At 40.7% G+C, this 21,327-nt stretch overlaps 1 protein-coding gene across 1 annotated transcript in view; it reads right to left on the bottom strand.

Annotated features, from left to right (window-relative positions):
• LOC120902281 (unconventional myosin-Ia) overlaps positions 1 to 18,034 on the bottom strand; it is a 71,034-nt gene extending 53,000 nt beyond the window's left edge. Inside the window, exons 1-2 of the mRNA XM_040310905.1 lie at positions 17,975 to 18,034; positions 9,424 to 9,635 (exon numbers count right to left, since the gene is read on the bottom strand). The gene's annotated coding sequence lies outside the window, so the exon portion shown is untranslated. The remainder of the gene's footprint in view (positions 1 to 9,423; positions 9,636 to 17,974) is intronic.
• Between the last annotated feature and the right edge of the window lie 3,293 nt (positions 18,035 to 21,327).

Here is a 21,327-nt window from a genome sequence, read left to right as displayed (position 1 = left end):
GCGTACTAATTGAAGCTAATTGGAAATGTTTCTTGGCGAAGGTGGTTCGCCGGTTAGTAGGTCAGCATGATCTGTGTAACAGAATCAGTGACTGATTGGGCATTCCTCTGTCGAAGGTTGGAATAATTTGTTTCAAATGGTGTTTAACAACATTAAAAACTGTTGGTAATTCTGTCATATTTGAGTCTCTTTGAGACTAATTCAGTCAATCGAAACTCTAAATACGATTCATGCAAGAATATAATTACAATACAATAACAATGTATCTATGTTCAATCAAAATAAACATATCAACACCTCTCTCTGATTGGTACTGCAATAATTTATATAATTCACATTGATACACATTTTTAAATTGATTATATTGTTTCTTATATGAAGTAAATCAACAAAATAGAACAATAATAAACTTTAATAGAACTGAAATTAACATTACTACAAACTATAAATTGGAATTTAATTAAATATTAGTGCTTTTATTATAATCTTCCACATGTATTGCGGTTTTCTTGCGCACCATAAGTAAATATTCTCTTTTCCGTTTTCAGTTACATTGGTAAATAATTTCAATACATCTTTTTTTTCATTTCATATTCAATACCATTTCTTAACTATAAACTATAGTTAACAAGAGTATGTTTCCTCTACGTTTGTGTTTGATTTGTATAAAGCAAGCGTACTCTTTGTAATTCACTTTATTTTTTTCTGTCTTAAAAGCTTGTGTGTGCAACGAAATATAATCTTTATGTTTTTTACGGAACAAAGTACCTCGAAGTATTTCAGATAGCCAAAGAAAGCACTGAAACCCACGAACACTGGCGCAATTTCACGATTAAACACTCCAGCACAATTACTTGTCCTCCAGATTGCTAACCAGTTTTAACCCACTAGCCTATCTGGCAAGCAGTCCCATTGAATCTTCAATACAAACTCTTGTAAAAATCAACCCCGCACGCAGAGTTAAGCGGGGGCATAAAAAGAATCGTTTTACCCACGAACGGACGACTGCATCAGGTCAACCTGGGTGGCCAGCGCCCATCAAATGCAATGTTTTGTGTATGAGCCGTTCGATACATCAGCTCGATCAATTTGGTTCCGACCGATCAGCGACTGCTCGTGCAGCGAACCTTGAGTCTGCTATCGCACTTGATCTCGGACCAAACACGATGCGGTGAACGATCAGAAACTACTGAGAACGCTTGCATGCACAGAAATATCAGTAGATCAGGGAGGAAAAGGCTTAGAGGATGGCGTTGAGGTATAAATTAAATCTTATGAATACCTTTAATTTGCCATCAAAACCCACCAGGAGAGGAACGCAGCCAGCCATCGATGTGTGCTGCAGTAAAATGCGTATTTAATTTCCATAATGATTCTTCTTTTCACCTCGCTGTGCTTCTTTTTCTTCGTGTTCCCCACACATAAATGTCTGTAAAGAAGGATAAAGGTAGGGTTGACAATTTTAACTCGAAGCTCAGCCTCTTGTAGCTATCCCTGAATAGCGACTAGAGAAAATTTCTAATAACATCACACCGTAGCTACAGGTCGATGTCTTCTGACGACGACTGTATGTCTTAAAAAAGGTATGCCGATGACCATCGCTAAACACCATGTGTCTCGATGCCAACCTCAGAAGCCTTGTTCAACTGATTCGATTGTCGTCTTTATCGATTAATAAAACCATCAAAGCATCCCACCTCGACCACCGTGCTGAGGCGTTAAAAGGGATCGTCACATTGGCCAGACCTTCAATCGCTGTTCGAACTATTGCTCCTTTCCAACGGTTTCGTTACGGACATCCGAAGATGGTCCGGCATGAGATCCAAAGATAACCTAACAACAGCACTTGCCAGCAATTCACTTCAAAATCAGTCACTTATGGTCGCAACGCTTGAGATGCTCGCCCACCATGGCTCATGATGGAATTATTGTACATCAATTATTTTCCTCTTTTAGAGGTGCCTCGGGATGCCATTGGCTTGGTGCACCATTACGAGAGGTAATCCTCTTCTATGGTGATCGAGAAACCATTTCAAACAAGGTATTTTCTTCTCTCCACTCATCTCACTTGTACATTCTGCTCCTGGATTGGCGGCACCATCAAGAGCTTAATGACCTCTTTAAGGTTAGCGTTAAAGCTAGCAGGAAGGAAATTGTAATAATAATTTGTTTGCTTTTTGGTGAAATCATTTCCTGGAACTGAACGATAGAAATTACAGCGATTCTAGAAGAGCAAGCAACAATTGAAGGAGTTAAGAATGGTAAATGGATGTTTGTCAAGATTAATGAGGATTAGGACAGGATTTTGACAATTCAACCGGTACAAACTATTGCTTGATTATCATAATATTCAGTTTAAACAACGTATTTTCACTAGACTTTAATGAAACATAATCGTATACGTCCTTATTTAGTCTCATTCCACCTGACAACGGTATGGTGCAAAAAAAAAAAAACACTCAATGTTCTACCAATAACCTATAGTTCTAGAATGACCATTTGTACCATGTATGGTTATCTATAAAGAGATACCTTTCCCGTGCAACTGTTTCTTTTTAACGTGGTTGTATTAATCGTGCCAATTTCTGTGCAATGTACACAATCTACGTTTCCACCACTCAAACCTCCAATTCCACGCTAGGTTAAAAAGAAAGAATATAAAAGCGCACAGTCGACATAGCTCGTGCAAACACCTTCCAGTATGAATCGGTCACAGTTTTGCTCGTGCAATACAGGCCTGTACTTGCAGTCTCGCTTGTTCAGCTTAAGCGTTTGTGCTTCATGATTGCTAGGTAGGGCTGTTATTATCGAGTTTGTGTGCATGCCACCCTCTACAACAGTTCCAGTTTAATCTTAACCGTTCTTCTACAGCAATCACTTAAGGTGTAAAAGCTCCTCTCAAGTTTATCAGACTCGCTTTGATTATCCAATAGGTGTAATTAGATTTGTTGAAGCAAATATTGCGATTATGAGCCATTAATCATTTACATTGGTAGAACGTCTCTTTTGGAGTCATTTTCTATACTTTAACTTGAACAAATACAAACATCAAATACACATAGGTCTACCGTAGTAATTCATCAACCATTTCAACTCTAGGCTTTTATCCTGCATGATTTTTATTATTTTGAAAACAGCTGAAATCTGATCTTTTCAAATCCTCAGATCAATTCTATATATTTTATATATTTTTCACATTATAATATCGATTGAAAACAAAATCAACAACAGGATAACAGGCCTTACAGAGTTAAGTTTAATCGAGCATTACTCATATTGTAACGACTGGTTGGCACACAGTTTGTCGTGATACACTTCATGCTATATAATTTGCACCAATAAATTATTTGTAAATACTTTCATAATTGTAATGGAAATAATGTAAAGGTATTTGACTCAAAAATCTTATTGGTTCATATTTTAACGCCAACATTCCTGACAGCAATGCTGCTGACCTCTTAATGAGCGACAGTTTAGCAACTTCCGAAACGCAAGGGAAACATCAATTATCTTAGAATCCAGTAAACAATCCAAACGAATCTGTTCTGAAAGAGCACACCGAACCATCAAACTTTACGACCTACGACGCTCCATTCGCCTCTGCAGCACAATGAGCTCGCTCAGCAACCGGTGTTGGTCGCTTAAAAGTCGATAATTAGCAGAATAACATAATTATAAATTTAGATTATTGTCATAAACTGCGCCACAGAACGCTGGTAGACCATCAACGGTGCTCCAGAAGCTCAGCCACCGGTAAAGAAAAACAATAAAACAGCGTGCTCTTGCTGAAAGCTCCGTTCTTAAAGTGTTGCCGCGAAAACAAAAACCAACAAAATATTCCGAGCGCGCAGCAAAAACATATCAAACGAACAGACACACAAAACCCTGCGGGAGACGCAGATATCGTACCACCGTGTGTCCGTTGTCAGTTTCGTTTCGATCGACGGTGAAACAACCAAAAGCGTCGGCCACCGTCCACCCGTGAAAGAAGAGGTGGAGGAAAATAAACAGAAAATTATGGTTAATTGATTCCGTTCTTTGCCTGTTACCTACTGGTTACCGGAACGCAACTAAACGATGGATGAAGTGATGGATGGATGAGTTGGATGAAAGTGTTAGCTCCTGCACAGGTTCGATGGAACAATTGAAGCTGATTCATTCGCGAAAGCAGCCCGCGCCAATCTGAACAGCGAATCTGCGATGAAAAGACCATCACACAATTGTTCCAGGTTAGAGGTCTACATACCGGGTGATTAACAGGAACAAACGCTTCGCACGCTCGCTGGAGCGGTGAAATAGGTCAACCCGTTTATGGTGTGTTCGCTAGTAAAGAGCACCCTTACGTAGGCTATTTTTTGTGGTAGGAAGAGGGCGGCGTAAAAACAAACCGTAATCCCAATAGTCTGTTTTTGTCCTTCCACATCTCCACATCACATTCCCTTTGTCCCACCAGGCGGCTTAACAGCCTCTGAAAAAAAACTAATCCATTCACGAACGATCCAATTTCCGATCAAACGGCTCTTCGATTCGTCTCGGAACGGGGTGCTGAATTTTGGGGCCAGTACAACCTTCTGCACATGCATCCGGCCCCAAAAACAGCACCATTGTTCAATCTTAACTCATGCTCAAACTGTTGGACTATACAGACCACCACACCACCACGTATGACGGCTGCCCTATAGTCTTACACATCCATTTGGGATAAGATCTGTCAGGCGACAGAAATAACTACAAAAAACCTAGGTTCGTCGCTTAAACTCGATTGAAGTCTTTTGTCTGTGCATCGAAAGTGAAGCGAGAGGCAAACGCTTACAAACCAAGATCATGGTGCAACGTGCAACTTTGAATCTGCTTTCAAGCTATCTTTGCGCACTCCATTATCGCCCTTTCAACCGCATACAGCCAAACCACATATAATGACCGATCAAGGCCAGTGACATTCACATTGCTAACGGTCATATTTCGCGACCCGTAGGAGCGTTTGGAGAGATTGATTATAAAAAAAACTCAAATCATGCTCCACCTAGTACACTGTGAACAGCTGAAAGTTATCCTTTCTAAAGTGTATTAAATTGTAGCACTGAAAATAAATCACCCAGCTATGTATTATTGATTGGAGTTTACTTCATAAGGTATTTATGCCTCGTATGAACCATTCGTGTTGACGATGTGGTTGAAAACGTTTACATGAAAAATAAGCATACAATAAGCATAATCACGAATTAATTATGAGTTGCATTGCACTCGTTGTAAGAATTATTAATATATTTCATTAGCCCTATTATCAGAAAAAAAGGTTATAAACATAAAGACTTTTTTTAATTTTATTTCCATAATCTTTGCCGACGTTACGTTAATCAACCACAGACTTTGCGTGCATAAATTATACCTATGCACTCGATGTCATTTGCAATAATCTCAATCCAATGATGTTTCCCGATTAATAATGCAATTTTCCAGCTTCCCCTCATAGTTCCTGCAATCCATGGATGCAATTGGATTTGTTAGGTTTCAAATCCTGGCTTCTCTTCCACGAGGCTCATTAGCTACCCAGCAAACATCTTGACGGCTTATCAGGCAGCCGATGTATTAAAGCGACCGATATCCGCATATATTTATCGTGTGTTGCATGTGTGTGTATATGTACGCGAGTGTCTCACCCGCTCGATGTCAGATATCGAGGTCGTCCCTGCCTTTCCGGCTGTATGACATATCACCTAAACAGCTTACTCGACACGCGACACACTCCGGTCCGATAAAAGTAAAAACGCACCTATCGTCTTGACAGTTTCCTTTTCACTCCTTATCGACGGACGACTTGGGCGACGGGCGACCGCCACGGAGTCGTAGAGGAGGACCAATTTGGAATGGTTTCTTGCACAAAATTTTTCCCACCACACGATACATCGGTGACACTGTTTGCTTGATGCTTTCGCGTGGGCCTTCCTACACATTCGCATCGCAGCACTACGAATTGAACTCCGTTGGGAAGGAAGTGCAATAGCAACATTAGCTGCCGACATACTTTTCCCATCCGGTAGGGTTATCTAAGGGAAAAAGAAAATTCTTCGCTCACCGTTTATCTTCTTTCAATGCGGCGTGCTTCTCCTTTTCGCCTGTTGCACGTCACAAAACACATACGCCATGAGCAGCTAGTCTTTACTACTGCGTGCGCCGGATTGCCGTCACCCTGGCGTGATGTGGTTGGTGCCCGGTGCCATTCGAGCTGAGTGATGATTAGCTGCCGAACCGGTTCCCAGTTCCCTGGTTGGTCGCTGGCTACCTGGCTCCATTCCCAATGGCAGTCAATGAAATTGAAAACTTCTATCCATCCGACGCGCAACGGGAGCAATCGTATCTAAGAATGTTTTACGTCCATTCCCATTGCGCTGCGATCCATTTCCGCGTGAAACCATAGCTCTTCCACCCTTTCATAGATTGCCCGAACCCGTTCATTCCCCATGATTGTGGTTTGGTTTTCGATTTCACATAAAAATGGCTAGAATTTCGAACTATCCTTGTTTCACTCTCAGACGTTCCAGCGAGCGATGGGAACGAAAACCAGAAGATCTTTAGCCAGAGACAGCGGGCATGCTCTACAGGCACCTATCATCAGTTTGCATCATCATCATCATCTTCATGTTCTAGCGTGTGCTCATCTGTTGCAAGAGATCTCTTCATCTAGCTACCGGTTCTTAGCTTTTAATCGACACTCTTTACGAGTTCAACATGCTCTGCATTTGAGCCCCCTGGCGGAATGATCTGACTAGAGCATTGAAATCAATTACCCATTTCCAATTCCAATTATTTCCGGTGGGAAGCCAGAAGCGCTACAGTAACCAAAATCTACGAGTTAGGCTCATTTCATACAACTCTGCGCAATGTTACGATGAGTTTTCTTTGTTCTACCGAGTTTTAATCGATTTCTAAAGAGCAAAGCTATCGAAGAAGTAAAACAAACTGTGAATACTTTATAGCATCTTAAACCCCTTTAATTCACTCCACCTATCCATCCGCCCAACAGAAAGAGAGTTGAAATCAAAAGCGAGTGGTTTCGAACGCAGCAATAGAATGTTATATACGGAAATCAGCTATCTGGATGGTATGGTATTCATGCTGAGCGATAATTACATCTTCACTGAATAAAATCAAAAGAAGAAGAAATAATGTGGGTTTCCTATTTCATGTGTTAGGCGCATCACCAGCATTTTAAAATAGACTATTTAGATAGGTGTTAGAAAGTATGAGAAATAGGAGAGTAACAATAAAGTGGCGTAGAATTGAGTTATGATGGGCTGGGCTTTAAGTTTTTAAGTTTTTATAAATTTTTTTCATTCGATTTACAAACGCCTGACACCTCCACTTTGCCGCTCAATGTTAAGCGTTGCCTCAGCAATCTCGAAAACCTATTGTAAAGCTCGCTGAAAAAGTTTCGCCACAACCGCAATGTGAGAGATTGCTCCATTTTTGCCTTGAACCAGTTGACCGCATTGGCCACCAAAACCTCACCATACGAAATTATCTCGAATTACACCAGTACTTAACGCCAACAAGAATGGCAAACACCTTTTGCATCGTAGCGCTCCGTGCAATTACACTCATACGCAACACGTCACGCTACTTTCAACACGCACAACTCCCAATACATGGCATTTTTTTCCCCTGCAATATGACCATTTAGTTCACCGCATCAATCGCATCGTAGACAAAAACTAGGAATAAAACAAAGGCGCTAAATATTTATTGGAAAATAATTTAAGGTTAACAAACGACCCGCACCGAACGACCGAAACGGTGACGGTGAGAATACATGTCCAAAAGGTATGCCCATAACGTACACCACCTCGAATACACCAAGACATGCAAGCCCCAACGGTTTAACCTTTTCCCTAAGGGGCTTGATTGTTCAGCTGAGAATCGAGTTCTGAAGGGTAATAATCATATTATATCTATCTTTTAGTAATCATTCGCTCTCCAAGCTTCCAAACGCATCCAGGGGCCCTTCTCATTTCAACAGTATGCAGAACGAGTATGCGCCATTATCGTAGTATCGGAACAATTTTAAGTATTCTCGCTTTCGTTGCCGCACAATGCTGTTTTATCTACCACCTCGCTCGAAATTCCAATGCAAAAATTACAAAAACTACTTACGTACCCTACTATTGGGTTCACGGGCACAGCTGAATAGAAACATCGCACACAAAGCGTCCGCTCGTGCCCTTAAGGGACGGATTTTATCCAACCGTACCGTAACAAGCGGTTGGATTTTGTTGTATCACGATTGCGAAAGAAAAAAGGTTCTGCAGAGAAAAACATCCCTCGGAGTGATTGGCAAGCCCGTTCCATCCAGATCGGGGTGGAAGAATGATCGCTTAAAATGTCTCCCTGTTGCCCCCCCCCCTCGCTTTTCCTGTGTCGATAATTGCATTCCTCCCTTCTCTTACATTTCCAGCTCAATCTTTTGATCAAATTCCAACGAAAGGAAATCCCTTTCGGGATGACGTCGAACTCTTCGGCCAACACGCTGAAATTCATGCAACGGACTGTTCAGCTCCATTGAAAGGGGAGAAAAAACCGCCTTCTAAACCCAATCCAACTTCATCCTCTTCCTTCCGGTTCGATCAAACTGAAAGAAACTGGCCAAGCCAAAACGCACCACCAAAGTGCGATGGAATGAGAAACTAGCTGAAAAATGTGGATGCGAGGGTGAAAATAATAACAATATTGCTCTCGACGCTATACGCTATGCCCTGGAACCATGGCGTTGTGGGTAGGTGTGCAGCGCTTTGTTGGAAGAATACCTGCGAAGGAAGATTATGGGTTTGCAGACCTTCAAGCCACTTCACCAGCCGTTAATATCGTGCGTCTCTTATTGGAGGGCGGCGCCTCGATCGACCACTCAAGGCCAAGATCGAACCAAACGGATCGTTTTGGCGGCATTCGGCGATTCTTGCAAAGCGTGACCGTGCGACATACTAACTCTGGAATTGTTGGTATTTCTTTAAATGAGATTATTCGTGCGGTATGCACGCAGAACTGATAGCTGAAATGAATGTCTGCCCCTATAAATGATGGCCTTATGTTTTAGGATGGTTTGAAGCTGTTTGGATAATGATAGACTAAGAATAATCGATTATATAGAAAAACCATACACATTAATGATATTGAGACTAATCGCAGTAGAACGATATGGCTAATGGAAATAGTGACATAATTTACTTACTAATTTTATTTATAATACAAAGTGTTTGTGTAACAAGACAAAAACATTCAATCTCATATTCGACTAGTCTTATTGAATTTGTTGTTTTTTCTTTTATTTAAACTCCCTTCTTTTCACATTTTTCTCACCGCCGTGTCACGCAAAACATATGAACTATTTACAAGGTAAAGAATTTAAAGTACATCATTTGCATCACTTACCCTCTTTAGTGTGATTTATCCTGCTTCCGCCAATCGATTGCCCGACACCATCGCGTGCGCACGCTTTCTTCCCAGCCGGGATGCAATTACTTAATACTCGCGTGCAACTATTTTTCACCATTTAACGAACGCCACCGCGAACAAGACATTTGTTTCACATTTTTCCCTTTGCCGACCACGTAAATGAAGATGATTTTTTGTTACCTTTCAACCTTTTAGCACGGAAGAGAACAAAAATAGATTCAATTTGCTTACGGAGACAGAAGAAGAAGCAACCCTTCCTGCCAAGGGAATTCAGCGCCGTCTGTCTCTTTGAGCGTTAGCGCATGCGAAGGGTGAACACATTTTTCACACTAATAACATCATTTGTTAGGTATAATGCACAAGAAAGATGCGCTTGCAGTACCACGGTTTCGCACTACCACGGTTTCCCACCAGCGATCATAAGAGAATGGGCTAGCACAGAATGCCTATCTTTAAAGGCGCGTGTTGGATGTAATTGACCCGAGGTAAGTTGTGTGGCTTTTCCAACCAATACTGTACGTATCACACACTTTGCTCAGTGATCGGGCACACCTTCATGGGCATATTCTATCATATCACAACACACATCACATTAACATACTTGACTTTTGCTCTCACATGTTATAATCTGTTGTAGCACAAATGAACTCACCGTGATTACGCGCCAATATACACCGTATTGCTTCGAATTACGGGCACTTAAGACAGTTTTGACGAGTTATATTTTCTTACTGATTCAAATTTTAACTCATGAAACTTCATATTCCAGACAGTTTTGAGCTCATGTTTTCAATTATAGAAGTTTTAAGCCTCAAAATTTCGTGTAAAATCTTAACATTCACAAACATACTACACTTTTTTTAGTTTTCAACGTCTTTAAAGCACCGAACATCCAATTCTGTGGGTCGGTGTCCTCGTAGGTCGACAGTACGACGATCTTATTAACAGTCGAGTTTCAGTGCTGTTTTTCTCTTGTACTCGTAGATGCATTGAACCGAAGTACTGTTGTGCAAATCGACGATCCAACGGCCGTCAAAGCATTGGGCATTTCTATTTTCAAATATCGTTGTTTTATTTTTATCATTGAATATTTGTTCTTGTTATTATCACTGTCTAAAAGGATATTTTTTGCAATCACATATTTACTTCAACTGTCCTGAATTTAAAAAATATATGCAAAATCTTGCCTCGAATTACGGACAGTATTAAATACGTGTTTTAATGAAATTCAGAGCACAATTTGTTGAAAAAACACTATTGTTATCACGATGATAACTACTTTCAAAAGCGGATTTTCATATAAGCGGACTGAGCGGCTGCGGAGTTAAACCTCCCCATGTTAATTCGCTGCTATAAAGATTTATTTTTCTAAATCTGCCTTTTTAGGTGTACTAGACCAATTGTCAAGTTGATACAGTAGTCAAATTGATCAAGGTCAGGGCAACTGAATAAAGATTGACCAACTAGATCGGTACTGAAATTTGGAAAGCCTGAAATTTCAATAACGACAGTTTATCGTGTCATTGTTTGATTAAATTCCATTTAAAAGACTCTTAGCTTAGAAAGTCGACCAAATGCGTATTTGTTTTGAAAGACTTTTGTAAAATGAAAATTTTCTTACACCAAAGACTGGCTAATAATTGATTGCAGTTTTGAGAAATTTGCACTAGTGGAAACAACGTTGATGGACAACTACAGACACACATACTGGTAGACTATAGATACCATTAAAATAATGTCGTAACTAACATATAAAAGGGCAGAAGAAAATTAATCCCTAACTAATTCAGAATTATGTATTTGCTATTCGTAAAAAGATATTCATAAAAATGTGAACAGTGTCATGTTTGTTGATATTTATACATTTTGGGGACTTTTAAATAAATTAGAGAAACTATTCAGATCCCCCACTTAGAGACCAAAGATTGATAAATCCGCCTCTGACTACTTCTACAATGAATTTCGATGTACTTAAATGCATCTGAACCAGATTAATATGAGTTTTCGAAGAAATTACACTGGCATCAGTTTTTGACTGAATATGAAGAAATTCAATAAAAACATGTAGAGTGTCCGGAGTTTGATGCTGTTTATAATTTGAATCATAACGATATATACATAGCATTATTCTTATATACATTATATTATCCAAAAATACAACGCAACAACATAAATTGCACAATTTACACTTTCTATATGCCTCGTAATACAAACGTCTTCCGATTAAAACAAAAAGTGAACGCTGTACATCTATCCGCTAACTTGCACTTTTATTTAGCAGAACAGAAATAAAACAGATCAGTAGTACTAACTAAACACCACCACAATGGTATGATCTATTTTTATACTAGCTTGTTGAATTGATCCAACCTGTTTTATCGTGTAGAAAGCATGTATGTTTCCTTGATTCCTTTTCCACAACCCGAAAGCCCGCTGGAAGAGATCGCCGAAGACTCCAATGGCATTACGAGCAAGGGACAAAAAACTGTCAACTATTTTGATGTATTGTCCCCTGGTACGACGTCACCTGGACTCATTCATCAAGATACACTTGCTGGGTCGACACCTCACACGCGGAACAAAAAAAACCGGCCATCCGAAAACGATACGATCGTAGGAGAGCGAGTTCTTCGGAGTTGCCGAAACTATCCAATATCTGTCCACAGTTGAAGATTTACTGGAGCGTGCTACCAGCGGCCTAGTACGAACCACATGTCTGAAACCGCATGTCACAAAACCGGGGCTGATTGATTAGTCTGAACTAAAAGACAAAGTAATTTGAAACCGTGTTTTAGGTCTTAGAATTCTGAGAATTGGGCGCAAGGGCCGTGTTTGTTTGCTTGTGACATTTGTCGAATACCTTTGTTTGAGGTTTTAAATTATGTTACAATGATTATCCGTACAATGTTGAGTTTAATAAGAATTAGATAAAGTATAAAGTATAAAGTATGAAACTAGTTTTTAAAAATTGTTTCCATCATTTAACATGTTTGGAGATTTTCCGCACCCCGTTCGTAAAACAACTTTTACGAAAGGGGAAACATTGCAACCTATAACATGCGATCAAAACAGAAACATCTGTTCCTCTCAACCATATCCTAACCAGTTAGGATCTTATGTTAGAAAGCAAAAACATATTCCTTCGTTTGCTGCCAAAACGAAACATATCGTTAAGCAAACTAACGACCAATATCATGGCAGATTAAGCTGCTCATCGACGTCGCCCAACCATCGATCGAATGTTTCGTTTGACGATCGTCCCACGATTCCCGTTTATCCCGGTGGCGCAAATCCGTTTGCTGATGAGGTCTCACGCACTTACGATACAACCCAAAAGGGAACGAACCAGTGCGCTGATCCTCCCGGTCATAACTAATTCGACGATTGACAGCATTTGTCGATCTCGTTTGGCTTCATTCATGTGGCTTTGGGTTGCGCCGGTTGCGCGGGAAACCTGTACTGTACGAAACTCCACATTCCTGCATGCGTCCGTGTGTTTACTGTCAGATCTTATTAAGCCGTATGACAGATCCGATGATAGAGTCGACCCCGGTCTACCCTAACTGACCTAACGCGCGATCGCGACAATGAAGCGTGACGAAATTTGGTACAATTTTGTTCGAGCGAGGTTTTTGAAATATTATCGAAACTTGTCTTCTGTTGCCTTGATTACAAACCGATCGATGCCGGTAAGAAAGCCTGTTACAATTTTTATTCGAAGGCGATGGAAGTAAATGTTTTCTATCGTAGCAAAGATTATGTTTATTAAGTTCAAAAGCATTTGTGAATTTTACGCAACACGCAAAATAAATATGGTTCGATAAAATAACATTAAACACTCACTGGTTTTCCAAATAGGAAAAGTTTTTAACTAGCAGAGTCAATTAGCTTGATCCTAAAGCATTCGATATTGCTGCAATATTTTCCGTTATACACACTACAAAAATCTTTTACAATTAACACGTCTTAAATAATTTATTTTTGTTTATACCCCAATTTAATGGAAATATCCCAATTTTAAGATATTATTTTAGCTGAAGTAAAATAAATATTCAACCAATCACATAATCATTACTATTACTGTTCTAATAATCATCTGTGATAGACATCTAGAACTGTCGTTCTATCTCGAAACCATGGTGGAAATTATAAATAACTCCATTAAATACCTCGCAGCATAGCGGATGAGAAAAAAGCATCTTCCATTAGCAGCAACAATTTATTGACAGCATCGCAAAGCGTTTAGCAGCGGTCAGGTTTTCCTTTAAGGTAGCAAATCAAACAAACCGTTCAGCGCTTTCTGGGCGTTCAACACAACCGGCACAAGCCAATTAGTTTCCATCACGCGACGGGTGGCGCACAGATGGAGCCGGATTCTATGAAAAACCGAATCAAACGAACACCAACAAACTACGCCGATAGCAGCCAGCCACACTCGTATCGCACCTGATTGGTGCTAGACACGGTGCGCCGCTGCGTCCAAATCGTATCAAATAAAGGCACAACAGATAAAGAAATTTCCGTCCACACGGGAATATTTTCCCCGCGATACACTCATCCTGTACGTATGTACGTACGTCAACCAGGGGTGCCAATTATGGCCATTTGGAAAACGCATTCCATACCGGATTGGTGTGGTGAATTCCCTCACGGTATAATCCATTCTTTCGTTTCACTTAAAAACAGAGAAAAAACGCGAAACGAGCACAAACAACAAACGCGGTGTAAGTGTCTGCTACGTAGCATCCGTCATCAAATCTTCCGATGAGTGCTTATCAACACAACCGTTACCAAAGGCCTGGATTGACAGATTTGGTGCGCGTAGGGAAAAAAAAGATTGATCGTAAATCAATTTACAGGCCAAGTTCCCACAACGCTACCATGTACTTATGTAGGTATGTTTATGACTGTGTATGACCGTCACCCTAATGTATCAAGTCAAGTTTTCCCCTTTCCAGCAAAACGAGCATGAGGTCAGTTTTTATCATCACTCAATTACCATTCAGATTAAATTATAATCATTTTTCAACACTTTATAGCTCCAAATCCGCCCAACGATCATTTCATAGATGGCGTTTGCTAATTGATTGTGGACCTCCACACACGTCGTTTCTGTTCTGCTATACCCCACTCATCGCCCGTCGCGAAATCAAACAGCTTAAGGCCGTCCGCACCATTAACGGTGTTCGCTCGCGGTGGAAGGGATTTATGTCTCCGGCCCTTCGCAAGGCACGCATTGCAACTCAATTGCATTATGATTAATGTGGTGCCCATGCGCTCGCGTCGATCATGTTACGGTAGGCAATGCTGCTGTTTCGCGTAAGTCGATCGAGCGTCCCTTTGCGCGCGGACGTTTGAAAAGATTCACGTCGAAACATTTCGCCCGTGGATCTTGCTGCATAGGGCACGTTCCGGCATAAGGCTCCACAGCAGGTAAGGAAATGACCAGCTATGAGGAATGTTGTATGAATCTTCTCAATCAGCCGAGCAGGTAAGTAGCGGAAGGGTTCAAGTTACAAATCATCTTCCCCGTCCTCTTAGACACACATCTGATCTAAGCCGGCTAGAGCATAGTCGGACGGGTATAAAGTACAGCGTGGTATCGCTCCCACTTCTTCGCGTAATACTCGCAGGTAAACACATTGTAATTATTGCAGCCCAATGAATTAATGGACCTCAGCAGTTCGCGTAACGAGAAGGGTGGATGCGGATTTACAGGCCAAGCCTTTGCAATTAGCTTGCCAAAGGATGATTAGATCAGACCGGCCCGTATCGATCGTTCGCACGCTTACTTTTTGTGTTGTGCAAGCTGGACCAAAACGTAACCAGGCGTGGAAACGATCTCTGTGCAACATGCCTCATCGGTTTAAGATAAGATTTATTAGCCCGATCGAAAGGGAAAATCCATTACACTAATCGGATTGAATGGGCACCGTGCAAGGAAGGTTCGCCTATGGAATATGAGCAACTGCATTCGATGGGCAACATTGTTAGTTTTAAATTTTGCTACTATGTTTGTTGAGCTGCAAGACAGAAAGAAAAAATGAGCTACCAACTGTTAGAAATATAAATTACCAAGTAAACTCTGTTCCAGCATTGCTTGTTTTGAATATTTTCAAACCAAAAATACTGAGTAATCATTCAGTTTGATCAAAATGATGTTGTTAACATTCCATTACTCATGTTTTGGTTAATAAAAAACGATCATATTTACTCCATTGGAGTTCGTACGAGACGCTACGGCATCGTTTCATACGTACTCATTACAAATGTCATAAGTAACTATTCCACATCATTTTCCTACAAGCCGAACCAACGAGATCTACATGATGTGTACATCCCATTCAATGCTTCATACACTTCGATCGTCTTGTTATTGCCATCACTCCCAGTCAGAGGTATACATGTAATTTGCACCCGACATGCTTCCTCGGCGTGAGTTTCTTCACACACCACTCAACCGTACACTCATTCCATGTTCACGTATCAAAACAGACTCGCTGGCCGCCACCGACGCACATGTAATCCTATGCTGCGCGGTACGAGCTTCACTTATGATTTATGCCGTAGCGTTCACTTTCGCGGGATGATCTTCAGTGAGAAAATTTTGTTTGCCTTGAAGCCTTTGCCCGTCCCCTCGTTCGCTGATACAGCCAAACGCTCGCGGGAGGAATTGTGGTTACGGTCCTACATACGTAGGCGTTCGAAAGGTTCGAAGAAAACCTGGACAAGCGATCACCCAAGGGGAAGGATTTTCGGGGTGTGCGAGTGGAAAGTAATTTCATTTATTATTTTCCCATCATAAATTAAGCACGGTGCCATGGATGGATCCCGTCCTACCCCAGACGATGTAGCAGCAGCAGCAGCACCGGCTCGTCTTCTCCAAATGCACTTTGCCTGCTTTTCTTCCGCTCAGCTCGCAACGCCTCTGGGATAAAGATAAGAAAAGCCAGTGCGAGCTAAAACATCGCACCAGTAAACCAAACACAACATACAACAAAAAACCCTCTTCCCGATGGAGACCGTGTGGTCAACACTCGGCGGTCCATGTTGACCCCTTACCAGCGTATATCTGCTCGTAAGATCCTGTCGGGCTGTTTTTTTTTTTGCTGTCCGCTCCTCTTTTTAGCCCGTTTTGCACGATGTTGTAAAAGACGGCCTCCGACAATATGAGCATCCGGCAACCGAACTGCCTGAACGGTCGATTGTCATTGCCCTGCAGCGGGCGTGTGGTGAAGCTGGTTTTTTGCTGATTGCACTAAACTAGACACGGGTGAAGCGGTTTTAGAGAAAATCCATAAATCACCATCGCACACCACGACCAAATGCCGGCTGCACCCGGCTGCATGATGGGTTCTGCATCGTGATGTGTGCTTCTTGTCTTTTTCTTCCAACGTGACGCTTTTTTGCGACCACACTGTGCCGACCATCCCGATCGCGGGAATGGAGTCATCCATAATTGGAAGCGAAATTATGCCATTACGAAATTGGCACGCTGATGGGGGGGGGGGGTGTATCCTAGACACTCATAACTGAATAATACACATTTTTTAAAGAAAATTTCATTTTTAGCACACTATTCCTTCACCACTGCAACTTAATGAACCGATAACTGCAGTTTTAAGCCATCATTTTCCAATGTAAATATGTTTCATCTCAAGGTGAACACAAGCCGTATTTAATTTAGAATTCGTGATTTGTGGAAATTTGTTCCACCACAACCCACCTTTCAACGGTCTTTTTGAAAAGTTTAAATCAGGATCACGGATTAATACTATCAAACCAAAACTATACAGGGCGGCTCGTGATGAGATTTGAGGAATTTATTTATGGCTTTACAACCGTACACAACAAGTAGCGGACGCATATCAATATTAACTAACTCATTTTTTCCGACTGCCATAACCAGTACACTTTTGCACAATCGTGGCTATGCCAAATATCACGTTTCTCTGATGGAAGAATACTTTTCTGCATTCTTCCCATTCGCTTCTTGATGCTTGTTGCTGTTTACCGTTTTCGCGTTACACTTTTTAACCTCTAATGCATTCACCATACTGACCACTGGCCGTTGAACGATTGTGATGGTTGCACGGATGAAGAACATCCCTAAGATAATAAACCTTCATTTCATTTCACCTTTTTTTCGTTATAAATACTCGTTTACACTTCACTTAATTTTTATCCATATATCTCACAATTCCACAATTATGTGCACGGTTGTAAACCAACCTCTCCCAATACTGTTGTGAATCACTCAAATCTGATTGCTTATCGAATTGTTGTGCATTTTTTTTAATAACATCAACAAGTTATCACATCACTTGTATGGTAACATGCGTCTAAACGGAGCAAATTACACAACCCCAGATTGATGACAAAAACTATGCAACAGCCAATTGTGTAAGCCACTGATTGCCAACTAAACATAAATTTGATCTAGATTTTCGTAAGCAATTTTTTGTCACTGTTTTATACAAAATACACTACACATCAATGCGTTTCAAACAAACACGTTCCAACGTACCCGAAAACACGCGTCAAAAAAATGGCTCTACTAGCAACAGCTCCGAACGTTGAAACGGTTGAGAATCATCTGACTGGGGCTGCTGCAAGATCCATCCGCCAAAGGCCAGAGAGTTTTTGCCATTGAAATGATGTTCTCTTTACGCTGGTCTTGCGCTCTTTTTTCTCTCAATTCGTCTATTCGAGCGCTTACGATGCGTTCGATGCTCTTTTTATGCTTCTCAGCTCTCGTGATGGTGGCGTTTAGCAGGCGCACATCAAACAAAAACAGAGAGCTTATGTTTGGCCACACCAGCTGTTTGAGAATCGCTCCAGCTGTATTTCTGCGCGAGAGCATATGAACATCAATAGATACAATTTATGATTTCGGCTTCAAAATTGATTAATTTTAAATTCCACATTTCGTTGACCTTTGATATTATTTTGCATACATTTTTTGTGGGATTTTTAATGCACACATTAACATACAGAGAAACATAACCGATTGATATCGCGCACCACTAGATACACATGGTAAATCGTTCGTCACGATTGCAGCGCTTAAGCTCAACCTTATCCCGCCGATCTGCGTAATGTCATACATTAAATCCTACTTTATTCATATCGCAACCGTTAGACTGTCGACGTCGTTCTTACCCCGAAACCGGTAACCGTTGCTTGAGGCCATTGCAACTCCCAACCATTGCATCGAAACCGGATACCAAAGTTCTCAAAGGAGAGGGGACAAATTGTGCAACCTTTGCTTTGCTTCCGATTGGCATTTCCGAACACAGCCGATATATTTATCAATCCCGGCAGTTGACGGACGATCGAGGAAAGTTCAAATCACGCATGATGCATGATGTTTATCTGCACTGAGTGATGTTTGTATGATGGCGGAAAACGAGAAGCGAACGAGCTTAGATTTTATCGCTGAAAACGATATTCATGTTCGATATAAATAAATGTCATGATTCAAATGAACGGTTTTATTGATTTGCGTTGCTTGCATTATTATGATGCGCGAAGTGCAATAAACATGCATAACATAGCTATAATAGTAGTGGGTCAAAAAGAAAGAGTTCAAGATTCAATTCATTTGAGCAATGCATATAATAATTTTGTTTCGCTGAACTGCAATAAAAAGTGTTGTTAAGTTTATTTCTCATTTTAATTATACCCTATTCATAAGCTAGAGCCGGTCTCTTTAATGTCAACTGCCTTGAAATACGACTAGGCAATTATAGCCTGCAGCAATAAAACAATTTTCTAATTCTGAATTAAATTTTGCAAAAGTATCTCTCATGTATGAAATTATTACACCACAAAAAAAAGTTTTCATTCATGATCTACCGTACTTCAGTGTACCTAGCGGCATTTACCCAAATAAAAAGATATTTAAAAATATATATGACTACCTAGTTTGTTTATGACTGTAAAGCAGTATGAATAATGTATAGCTCACTCTAGACGGGCACTAATTTCCTCCAATTAAAATATCCGATGTCACCATTCCAAAGCTTACCTTATTGTCATTCGCCACTCGCAAATTAATCCGTTCACATAATAAAGTAAAGTTCTCTCGCTTGAATGATGATCGTGGGTGAATATGCACAGCAAATGAAATTTCGCGTGTATGCTTTTCAACAGAACACAGACCGTTGTCTCTTAGAAGTAGATTAATTCATCTGGCAAGCCACGAACTTTCAACACGTCTGCTATTTACTTGACAAATGTTATTACTCACCGGTTGGAAATGATTCGTACTAAACGTTAACTGGAACAACGTTCGAAATCAACCCTATAGCTCGGTTTTGTAGTTTACGTTGAAGGCGACAGGTTGAAAACTTAAGGCTCCGGAAATATTCATCCTACGGAGTAAAATATTCATCGTTTTTCTCACTTGAATGAACTAAATCTCACGGGGTTATAAAATGTTTGCTTCCACGCATTGTGCCCCTCCAAATGCCTTTTATCCAATACCCTTGATGGCATGCGAAGTACAATCGCGAGAACGTATTTTGCACTGAAACAGGAGAGGATAAAAAACGCACGTTGTAGGATGAATTATTTTCAAAAGTCAAAAGAATTGAAATAGATAACAAGTTGAAGTCTGGGCGATAAATGCACACACGCCTAAGGCGGTTACGGTACGAAGCGTCCGACATAGCTGCAAGCAGTTCGATTCGGTGCCTAAAGAGATGAAAAAATGGACACCAACTAAAGCACTTTGACCGCTCCAACGAGTTGTTTGTTCTGATGCGGCAAGAACGTGGAAACACGTTCAAAATGAGCGTTTCCTTAATGCGATAGGAATTCACTTCCTTATTGATGAGAGATGTTTTACAAAACAACAAATGATACCTTAAATACAGATAGTCTTCCTTGGAGATGCAATATCATGCCAGATAATTTGTTGTCGAATTACGCACCTTATTACTGGTATAATTTATGAATGAGCACTTGCATTAGGCAGACAAGTTCTGGAGATCAAAGTCAAAACTGAAAGAGGTGCCTCGGATAATCTGTCTAGTTACGCATCAGTATTTGTGATATTTTGAGCGGATGTTTTTCTTTTCTTCTTTACATCGGATGTTGTGCTTTCTTTGGTAGGAATTTTGAATTTGTTGCATTTACTTAAAAACAAGAATCATACATGTAAACGTAAAGTTTTTTTGTTGCTACTTCTCATATTCCATTTTCAATTAAATAAATGATATTTATTATCAAACAATTGAAAATATAGAATGCATAAACAATTCGTCAAACAGCTTCCAGAGTATGCTGGAGCAACCGTGCATCGTATAGAACGTTCTATGCGAGTAATAAAAATATATTAGCACCAAAACCTCATTGGCATTATACATCTTTTGTGGCGAAATGAATATGCTTTAGGGGTACCGTTTTACTGCCCCTTCCAAACCGCACCATGAGCCACTAACCCAAACTGTCCACCTTTTTACACCTCTTCAGCGGCAACGTTTACGGCTGCAAGCATTTTACGGTTCATTTTGACCACCCGCCTCTAAGCTACATACTGCCGCAAAGCGCTCTGAAGCTTACGCCACTATGCTTCCCAAAAGAACATCCCAAAAATATCGCTCCAACAAATGGGATCTGAGCCGGATAGGTCCTAAATGATTGTTGGTTTTCGTTTGCGCCCGGTCGCTGGATTGAAAATAGAATTTACAATAGAAAACATAATTATACCTTCCGCCTATGGCCTCGTCCGTGACTAATGCAGGTTCTAACCGTACACACACGAGCACACCGAATGTTGCGGTAGTTGATGAAAAAAGTGCAAATCACTTACGGTAATAACAACTTGCATGAGCTTGTGAGTTGTCCTGCTTCCAGAACGGTAGTGTTAGAGCT

Source organism: Anopheles arabiensis, chromosome 3 (assembly GCF_016920715.1).
Source record: "Anopheles arabiensis isolate DONGOLA chromosome 3, AaraD3, whole genome shotgun sequence".
NCBI classification, from domain to species: domain Eukaryota; kingdom Metazoa; phylum Arthropoda; class Insecta; order Diptera; family Culicidae; genus Anopheles; species Anopheles arabiensis.
The sequence above is the reverse complement of the archived record's forward strand: the minus strand, read 5'-3'. Positions and strand labels throughout refer to the sequence as shown.